Source organism: Bison bison, unplaced genomic scaffold (genome assembly GCF_000754665.1).
Source record: "Bison bison bison isolate TAMUID 2011002044 unplaced genomic scaffold, Bison_UMD1.0 scf7180017863957, whole genome shotgun sequence".
In the NCBI taxonomy this organism is placed as follows: domain Eukaryota; kingdom Metazoa; phylum Chordata; class Mammalia; order Artiodactyla; family Bovidae; genus Bison; species Bison bison.
The window spans coordinates 2,310,751-2,319,929 of NW_011494529.1; positions in this window are offsets into that span (position 1 = coordinate 2,310,751).

Consider the following 9,179-nt stretch of genomic DNA (forward strand, 5'->3'; position numbering starts at 1 on the left):
AGGAGCCTTGTCACAAAAAGTCAGACGTGACTGAAGCGACTTAGCACGCATGCCCACCATAGATTATTTGGAAGACACAGTGCAATACCTTGACCAATTTCTCCCAGGTCTTTTTTTTTTCCTTTCTTGTCTATCTATGCAGAGGTTGTTTGCTTGCTATAGACTGCAACATATTCTTGGTAGGATTATTTTGTATCCATCTCTCTCCTGCTTCAGTAGTATTATAACGTTTGGTACTATTTCTGGTGGTGACATGGCATTCAGGAGGATTAAAAGTAGGTAGGTTAAGAAGCAACCCCTGGACTGTGAGCCTGGAACATGCCCCCACCCCCACCCCCAGATGTCCAGGTGTATGACCAAAGGCTCTTTAGAAGTTGGCAGTGATGCCAAATGCCATTGAATAGAGAGGGTGAGTCAGGCAACAGCTCTTGCAGCAAGCACCTGGCATGGGCAGGGCTTGGTTGCAGTAGGGATGTCTCTGTCATCAGCTGGGTGGTTGTTTTCCTCTGGAAGGAGGGGCTTCAGAGTATCTTCCACAGATCCCAGAGAGAGGCGTCTGTAGGCATTTGAAAGCAGATTTATGGTCTTAGGCACTGAGACTCCCTGACTTGCTCCAGCAGATGTAGCTCTGATAATAAAAGAGGCAGGAATTTGGATCCTACGTAAGGGTGTGGGTTGTTCCTATCACATCCCCGTGAGCATCCAGGGCCAGTGCAGGCGGGTGGGTGGTAGGAGGTATAGGGACTATCCTAACCAATCTATCAACCAAACCTCCCAGAATCATACCCCGGAGGGAAGAGGCAGTCTGGACCCAGGTGACACCAACCTCCTCTTCATTGAGGGCTCCTCTGAGTTCCCAGCATCACCGCTTTCTCTGAGCTTTCCAGGTGGCTCCTTAGAGGCCCATCTCTCCCTTTTCCAACACGCCCTGCCCACTTTCCAGGCTCACCTGTTTTTCCATTGTGTCTGGAACCTGACCAAATTCCTCCCTTGGCTTCTTGTTTGACAGCCAATAGTTCAACAGCTTGTTTGTGTAGTATCTTTTCTGAATCCTGCACTGAGGATCCAGAAATGTTTCCAACCCTGAGTCTAGATGGATAGACAGATGCATAAGTGGGGAAATGCCAATATTAATGGAGGGAGGAAAAGCAGAGTGCTATGGTGTTCAACCCCCCGAAAACAGTCTTTAAACCCAACCAATATGCTAGATTCCTGACTTTCAGTCTCTCCTTTCAGTTTACCTTTTTCATCCTGCGCTTCTGACATTTAACAGCCAACTGCCTTTTTGACATCCATGTCTCATATGCATCCATGGCTTACAGTTGAGCTCTCCATCTTCCGTACATCCTGAACATATGGATGGTAACATCCAAGCCCCTGTCACTTGGCAGCAAGCCCCCTGACCATCGCCTGCTGGGCTGTCTGAGATTCAGTAAGTGCTACCACTTTGTTCTCAGTTTCTACTCTCTTTCTAGAATATGAGGATTCCTCCTTTTCCCCTGAAAACTCAACCATACAATGAAATTTTTAAAAATTATTCCCTGTTGTCCAATATCTTTAGTTGTACAAGATGTGTGAATTTCAAAGTAGTCTGGTCTGCCTGAAATACCTTCATTATCTTAGATTTTTTAATTGTGAAATATAAAAAATACAATTAAGTGTGCAAAATAAAAAACATAGCTCAATGATTTATCATAAGTAAACCTTCTCCTTTGTTGATATGACGAATCACTTTGGTTTTTTGAATGCTAGGTTAACCTGGCATTACTGAAATAAAACCAAAACTCATTGTGCCGTAAGTCCTTTTGCTATAAAGCTGGAGTCACTGTAACAGTTTGTTGAGGCCCCTTCATGGATCACAACCTTGTTGGTGGCGAAGGGGTTTGCATAATTCAATGAAGCTATGAACCACAGTGTGCACGGCACCCAAGACAGATGGGTCATAATAAAGAGTTCTGACAAAACCTGGTCCCCTGGGGGAAGAAATGGCAACCCACTCCAGTATTATTGCCTCAGGAACCCCATGAACAGTAGGAAAAGGCAGAAAGATATGACACCGGAATATGAGCCCCCAAGGTCGGAAGGTGTTCAATATGCTGCCGGGGAGGAGCAGAGATCAATTACTAACAGCTCCAGAAAGACTGAAGTGGCTAGGCAAAAGCAGAAACAGCGCCTAATCGTGGATATATCTAGTGGTGAAAATAAAGTCTGATGCTGTAAAGAACAATACTGCATAGGAACCTGGAATGTTAGGTCCCTGAATCAAGGTAAATTGGATGTAGTCAAGCAGGAGATAGCAAGATTAAACATCAACATCTTAGGAATCAGTGAACGAAAATGGATGAGACTGAGCAGATTTAATTCAGATAACCATTATATCTACTACTATGGGCAAGAATCCCTTAGAAGAAATGGAGTAGCCCTCTTTTTAAATTAATTAGTTTATTTTTAATTGGAGGATAATTGATTTGCAATATTGTGTTGGTTTCTGCCATACATCAACATGAATCAGCCATAGGATACATTTGTCCCCTCCCTCTTGAACCTCCCTCCCACTTCCCAGCCCATTGCACCCCTTTAGGTTGTCACAGAGCTCAGGATTTGAGCTCCCTATGTCATACAGTAAATTCCAACAGGCTACCTATTTTTCATATGGTAATGGATATGTTTCAATGCTACTCTCTCAATTCGTCCCACACTCTCCTTCATCCTCTGTGTTCACAAGTCTCTTCTTCCGACTGTATCTCCATTGCTGCCCTGCAAATAAGTTCATCAGTAACATCTTTCTAGATTCCATATATATGTGTTAATATACAATATTTGCTTTTCTCTGATTACTTCTCTCTGTATAATAGGCTTTAGGTTCATCCACCTCATTAGAACTGACTCAATGTGTTCCTTTTTATGGCTGAGTAACGTTTCATTGTATTATACCACAACTTCTTTATCCATTCATCTGTCAATGGACATCTAGGTTGCTTCCATGTCCTGGCTGTTGTAAATAGTGCTGCAATGAACATTGGGGTACATGTGTCTTTTTCAATTATGGTTTTTTCAGGGTATATGCCCAGTAGTGGGATTGCTGGGTCGTATGGTAGTTTCATTCCTAGTTTTTTAGGAATCTCCATACCGTCTTCCATAGTGTCTGTATCAATTTACACTCTCATCAATAGTGCCAGAGGGTTCCCTTTTCTCCATACCCTCTCCAGCATTTATTGTTTGTGCATTTTTTGACGATGGGCATTCTGACCAGTGCGAGGTAATATCGTGTTGTAGTTTTGATTTGCATTTCTCTGACGGATACAAGGAGAGACTTTATTTTCTTGGGCTCCAAATCACTGTGAACAGTGACTGCAGCCATGAAATTAAAAGGTGTTTGCTTCTTGGAAGAAGAGCTATGACAAACCTATGGCGTATTAAAAAGCAGAAACATCACTTTGCCGACAAAGGTCCATATAGTCAAACCTATGGTTTTTCCAATAGTCATGTACAGATGTGAGAGCTGCACCATAAAGAAGGCTGAACACCGAAGAACTGATGCTTTCAAATTGTGGTGCTGGAGAAGACTCTTGAGAGTCCCTTGGACTGCAAGGAGATCAAACCAGTCAATCCTAAAGGAAATCAACCCTGAATATTCATCGGAAGGACTGATGTTGAAGCTGAAGCTCCAATGCTTTGGTCACATGATGCAAAGAGCCGATTCATTGGAAAAGACCCTGATGCTGGGAAAGAGTGAGGGCAGGATGAGAAGGGGGGGCGACAGAGGATGAGATTGGTTAGATAACATCATGAACTCAATGGACATGAATTTGAGCAAACTCTGGGAGATAGTGGAGGACAGAGGAACCTGGCGTGCTGCAGTCTATGGGGTCCCAAAGAGTCAGGCGTGACTGAACAAATTTTGTTTAGGAATTGTGCAGCTATGTTTGTGAATGAAATTTTTCTTACACTTAGTATCCTTGTCACATTTTGGTATCAAGGTGAAATTGAGGAGTCTCTCTTTTTCTAGTCTCTAAAAGAATTATGAACTGTTAACATCACTTCTTTTTAGAAGTTTGCTAGAAGTCACTGTTGGGAGACTTAAGGCCTAAACTTTTCTTGGGTAGGTTTTTAATACCTTTCATCTTGATTGGACAGTTTATATTTTCTATTTTGTCTAGTGTCAGGATTTTAATTTTTTTTTTTTTAAACCACACATCCTATGAGATCTTAGTTCCCCAACCAGGGATGGAAACTCTACCCTCTAAGTAGAACATGCAGTCTTAACCACTGTAACACCAGGGAATTCTCATGTCAGAATTTCAAAGAAATTAGTCCAGTTATCCACTCGGCCAATATTTTCTAGGGATAAGGAACAAACTTGTCTTACTATATTATTTTTAATGACTACCTTATCTATAGCTGTGTCCTTTTCATTCTTGACGTTGCTTATTTGTGTATTTAAAACTCTCTTCACCTGTCATTTTCCTCAGAATATTCATTATTACTCTTTGTTTCAAAGTACCAACTTACGGCTTTGTTGACTTCTATTGTGGGTTTGCTTTGTCTTTTGTTCTTTTATTCCATTTATCTTTCCCTTCTTTCTACTTTCTTTGGGCATAATTTAGTAATTAAAAAAAAAAAAAGTTCTTGGGACTTCTGTGGTGATCCAGTGGCTAAGACACCATGTGTCTACTGCAGGGGCCCCAGTTTGGATTCCTGGTCGGGGAACCAAGATCCTGCATGCCATGTGGCACAGCCAAATAAATTAATTAACTAAATTAAATAAAAAATAAACAATTTTAAAAAAAATAAAAAAAATAAAAAAATAAAAAATTCTTGAGTTAGATCTTAAGTGCATTGATTTCAGTCTTTTTATTTGCTAAGATTTCTATCCAAGGTGCAAAATGTTATATAAATATAGTTTAGCTAAGTCTCTTACATTTAAAAGATTGTATTTTTATTTGCATACAGTAAAACTTGCTGTTCTTTGTTGATAATGTGCTTATTCAAATCTTTGGCCTATTTTTAGTTGGATTGTTTGTTTTATTACCATTTGAAAGTTCTCTGTATATACTGGACACAAGTTCCTTGTTGGGCCATAAGCTTTGAAAATATTTCCCCCATCTCTGGCTTTTCTTTTCTTTCTCTTAACAATATATTTTGACAAGCAAAATATTTTAATTTTACTGAATACTAATATATTATTTTTAATAGATTATTCTTTTGCTGTTGTAGCTAAGAACTCTTGCAAAATTCAAGATCACAAAGATTTTCTAAGTAGTATTTAATTCTAGTGATTTTATAAATTTGGGTTATTCACTTAGTTTTATGCTTCATTCTCTACAGGAGATCAGTCCTGGGTGTTCTTTGGCAGGAATGATGCTAGAGCTGAAACTCCAGAACTTTGGCCACCTCATGCGAAGAGTTGACTCATTGGAAAAGACTCTGATGCTGGGAGGGGTTGGGGGCAGGAGGAGAAGGGGATGGCAGAGGATGAGATGGCTGGATGGCATCACTGACTCGATGGATGTGAGTTTGAGTGAACTCCGGGAGTTGGTGATGGACAGGGAGGCCTGGTGTGCTGTGATTCATGGGGTCTCAAAGAGTCGGACACAACTGAGCGACTGAACTGAACTGATGCTTCATTCTCAGTAAAAATTTGTACAAACTGAAACATACATCAAGGTTCTTCTTCTTTTCTTCCTCCTTCCCTCACTCTCTCTTTCTTTTGCATGTGAGTGTCCGATTTTCTAGCACCATATGCTGAAAAAGGCTATACTCCATCAGGCTGCCTTTGCCTTTGCCTTTGTCAGAAAAAGCAGTTCCCTACATTCGTGTGAATCTACTTCTGGACTCTGTTTTGTTCTGTTGATCTATGTATCTATTCTTTTGCCAGTACTGTGTTATCTTGATTACGTAGCTTAATAGTAAGTTTTGAAATCAGTGTGAAACCTCCAATTCGGTCCTCTCTTTAAGAATTGGTTTGCCATTTCTAGTCACTTTGCCTTCCCATAAAACATTTAAAATCAGACTGTTGATATTTACCAAAAGTTGTGTGCCTCCTAAACCTTGTGGAACATCTCTGTGGTAATGCAAGCAGTAGTTCATCATTTTAGACAAAATAACATTGCCTGGCATGCAGTTCTCTATTTTGGTAGCAATTGTTATTATCTTTATTATTTGTAGGGACAGTTTCAGTTCAGTTCAGTCGCTTAGTTGTGTCCGATTCTTCGCGACCCCATGAATTGCAGCATGCCAGGCCTCCCTGTCCATCGCCAACTCCCGGAGTTCACTCAGACTCACGTCCATCGAGTCAGTGATGCCATCCAGCCATCTCATCCTCTGTCGTCCCCTTCTCCTCCTGCCCCCAATCCCTCCCAGCATCAGAGTCTTTTCCAATGAGTCAACTCTTCTAATCAGGTGGCCAAAGTACTGGAGTTTCAGCTTTAGCATCATTCCCTCCAAAGAAATCCCAGGGCTGATCTCCTTCAGAATGGACTGGTTGGATCTCCTTGCAGTCCAAGGGACTCTCAAGAGTCTTCTCCAACACCACAGTTCAAAAGCATCAATTCTTCAGCGCTCAGCTTTCTTCACAGTCCAACTCTCACATCCATACATGACCACAGGAAAAACCATAGCCTTGACTAGACGGACCTTTGCTCAGATATTGTTTGTAGTTTATCCTTGCTGCTACAGTCAAGTCAAAACATTGAGGGTTTTTTTTTTTTCTTTCTCTCTTCTCCCATCACAAGAAGGGAGTCTGCCTCCACGTTCCAGGTCAGGGCTCCATTAATTCACGGTGACTAACAGCTGTGGAGGGTGTGCAGTTTCACAGGCATCATTAGTATGTGGTAAAAAAAAAAAAAAAGAAATGCAACTCTGTTTCGTTTGTGATACTTAGTTTCTAAGCTGTCTTTCAGCAAGTTCCATCTAGAGGCTTGTGGGTAAATTCACACCAATCAGTGATTTCTGTCAATTTTAGAATGAATAGATCTATATCCAGTTCAAAGCCATTTTCAGTTTGTCCCCTCCCTCTCTCTGGAGTTGGCTCCAATGTCAGGGGCAGCAGTGGGTGAAGGGAGGGGTATATGCTCTAGTCTCTCCTGCATCTGCATCTTGCACTTCTGTTGCCAGAGATGCTGCTAACCACGCGGTCTCTTCTCTTGTCACAGATAATGCCTGGAGGTTGCTCTGTCTAGGGGCACCTTTGGCTGCAGGCAAGTACCCAGTATGAGTGACTCACACTGAAGATGCTTCTTCCCCTCTCACTGGTGAGGGCTGGTTCCTACTCATCTCCGTGTGCACCCCTTGGCCTCACCAGGCGGCCTCTTGTGGATGGCACACAGGCCCACGTGTGCAATGCCCATGTATCCATCAGGGCAGCACAGTCGCCTCCCAAACAGTGCCCCCCACTGCCCTCAGGACTCTTGAATTTTTTTCCCTGCATCTGTACCCCACCTTTCAGAACAAATGGGAATACCAAATGCGCAAATTCTCAATGCTAATTCTCTTTCTTCTGAAGCTCTTTCTAGCTTTCCTTTTCTAAAGCTTATGTATCATTTCTTCCTTGGACAAAGGAGGAAAATGGTTGATCTCTTCCAAAACTTTGTGAAGTTGGACAAGGACAGCTGTACTTCTTGAGCTTTCTGTGTAAGAAATCAGGTCTCGGCTTCAGTCATGGGCTCTGTTCATAAGAATTGATTCACTTCCAGTTTAATTTATGACGGCTCTTTTTGAGGGGGAGGAGGTAACAAACAAGGAGTGGCCCCATGGAGCAGAATGGAGCATGTGTCCTCAATATTTCTTGGCATCTCTATTCAGATGCACGGTTTATGTTATTACCTTTCATTCAAATGAGATGACTCTTGGAAAAGAACCCCTTAGCACAGTAACTGGCACTCGGTTGTCATGAATGCAGGCCAATTTATAAAGATAATGGCTTGAGGTTTGCTGTCATTATTATAACAGAAGCAGAAATAAGGATGGTATTTTTGCTTCTCCCATCCCAAGAAGTTAGCAAAGCCTCCATGTTCTGAGTTCCCTTACCTCAGAGAGACCTTATCATTTTTTTATATTTCAAGGTCAAGAAAGAGTTGCTAGGCACCCGGAAAAAAACCCTCCACTGAACTAATTTTTGGGAGGATCCAGCCTCAATAATATGGGTTAAGGCGGAAGTTGAGGAGCTGGAAGAGGCCAAAGTGACCTTTTAATAGGATCTGAGGAAGCGGAAGTCCACAATGTTCTGTGACACTTCGGTCACTTGCGCAGAGCCGTCCAGAAGGAAAAATGCTGTTTGCAGTGCAGAGGGGGCTGGACTCTGGGAATCGCAGCTTGAAGCCTCAGCTTGGAGGCACCACCTTCTGAAGCTACAATGGATCAAATTGCCAACAATGGATGGATCATAGAAAAAGCAAGAGAGTTCCAGAAAAACATCTATTTCTGCTTTATTGACTATGCCAAAGCCTTTGACTATGTGGATCACAATAAACTGTGGAAAATTCTGAAAGAGGTGGGAATATCAGACCACCTGAACTGCTCCTTGAGAAACCTGTATGCAGGTCAGAAAGCAACAGTTAGAACTGGACATGGAACAACAGACTGGTTCCAAATAGGAAAAGGAGTACGACAAGGCTGTGTATTGTCACCCTGTTTATTTAACTTCTGTGCAGAGTACATCATGAGAAATGCTGGGCTGGAAGAAGCACAAGCTGGAATCAAGATTGCTGGGAGAAATATCAATAACCTCAGATCTGCAGATGACACCACCCTTACAGCAGAAAGTGAAGAACTAAAGAGCCTCTTGATGAAAGTAAAAGAGGAGAGTGAAAAAGTTGGCTTAAAGCTCAACATTCAGAAAACGAAGATCGTGGCATCCAGTCCCATCACTTCATGGGAAATAGATGGGGAAACAGTGGAAACAGTGGCTGACTTTATTTTTCTGGGCTCCAAAATCACTACAGATGGTGACTGCAGCCATGAAATTAAAAGACCCTTACTCCTTGGAAGGAAAGTTATGACCAACCTAGATAGCATGTTAAAAAGCAGAGACATTGCTTTGCCAACAAAGGTCTGTCTAGTCAAGGCTATGGTTTTTCCAGTGGTCATGTATGGATGTGAGAGTTGGACTGTGAAGAAAGCTGAGCGCTGAAGAATTGATGCTTTTGAACTGTGGTGTTGGAGAAGACTCTTGAGAGTCC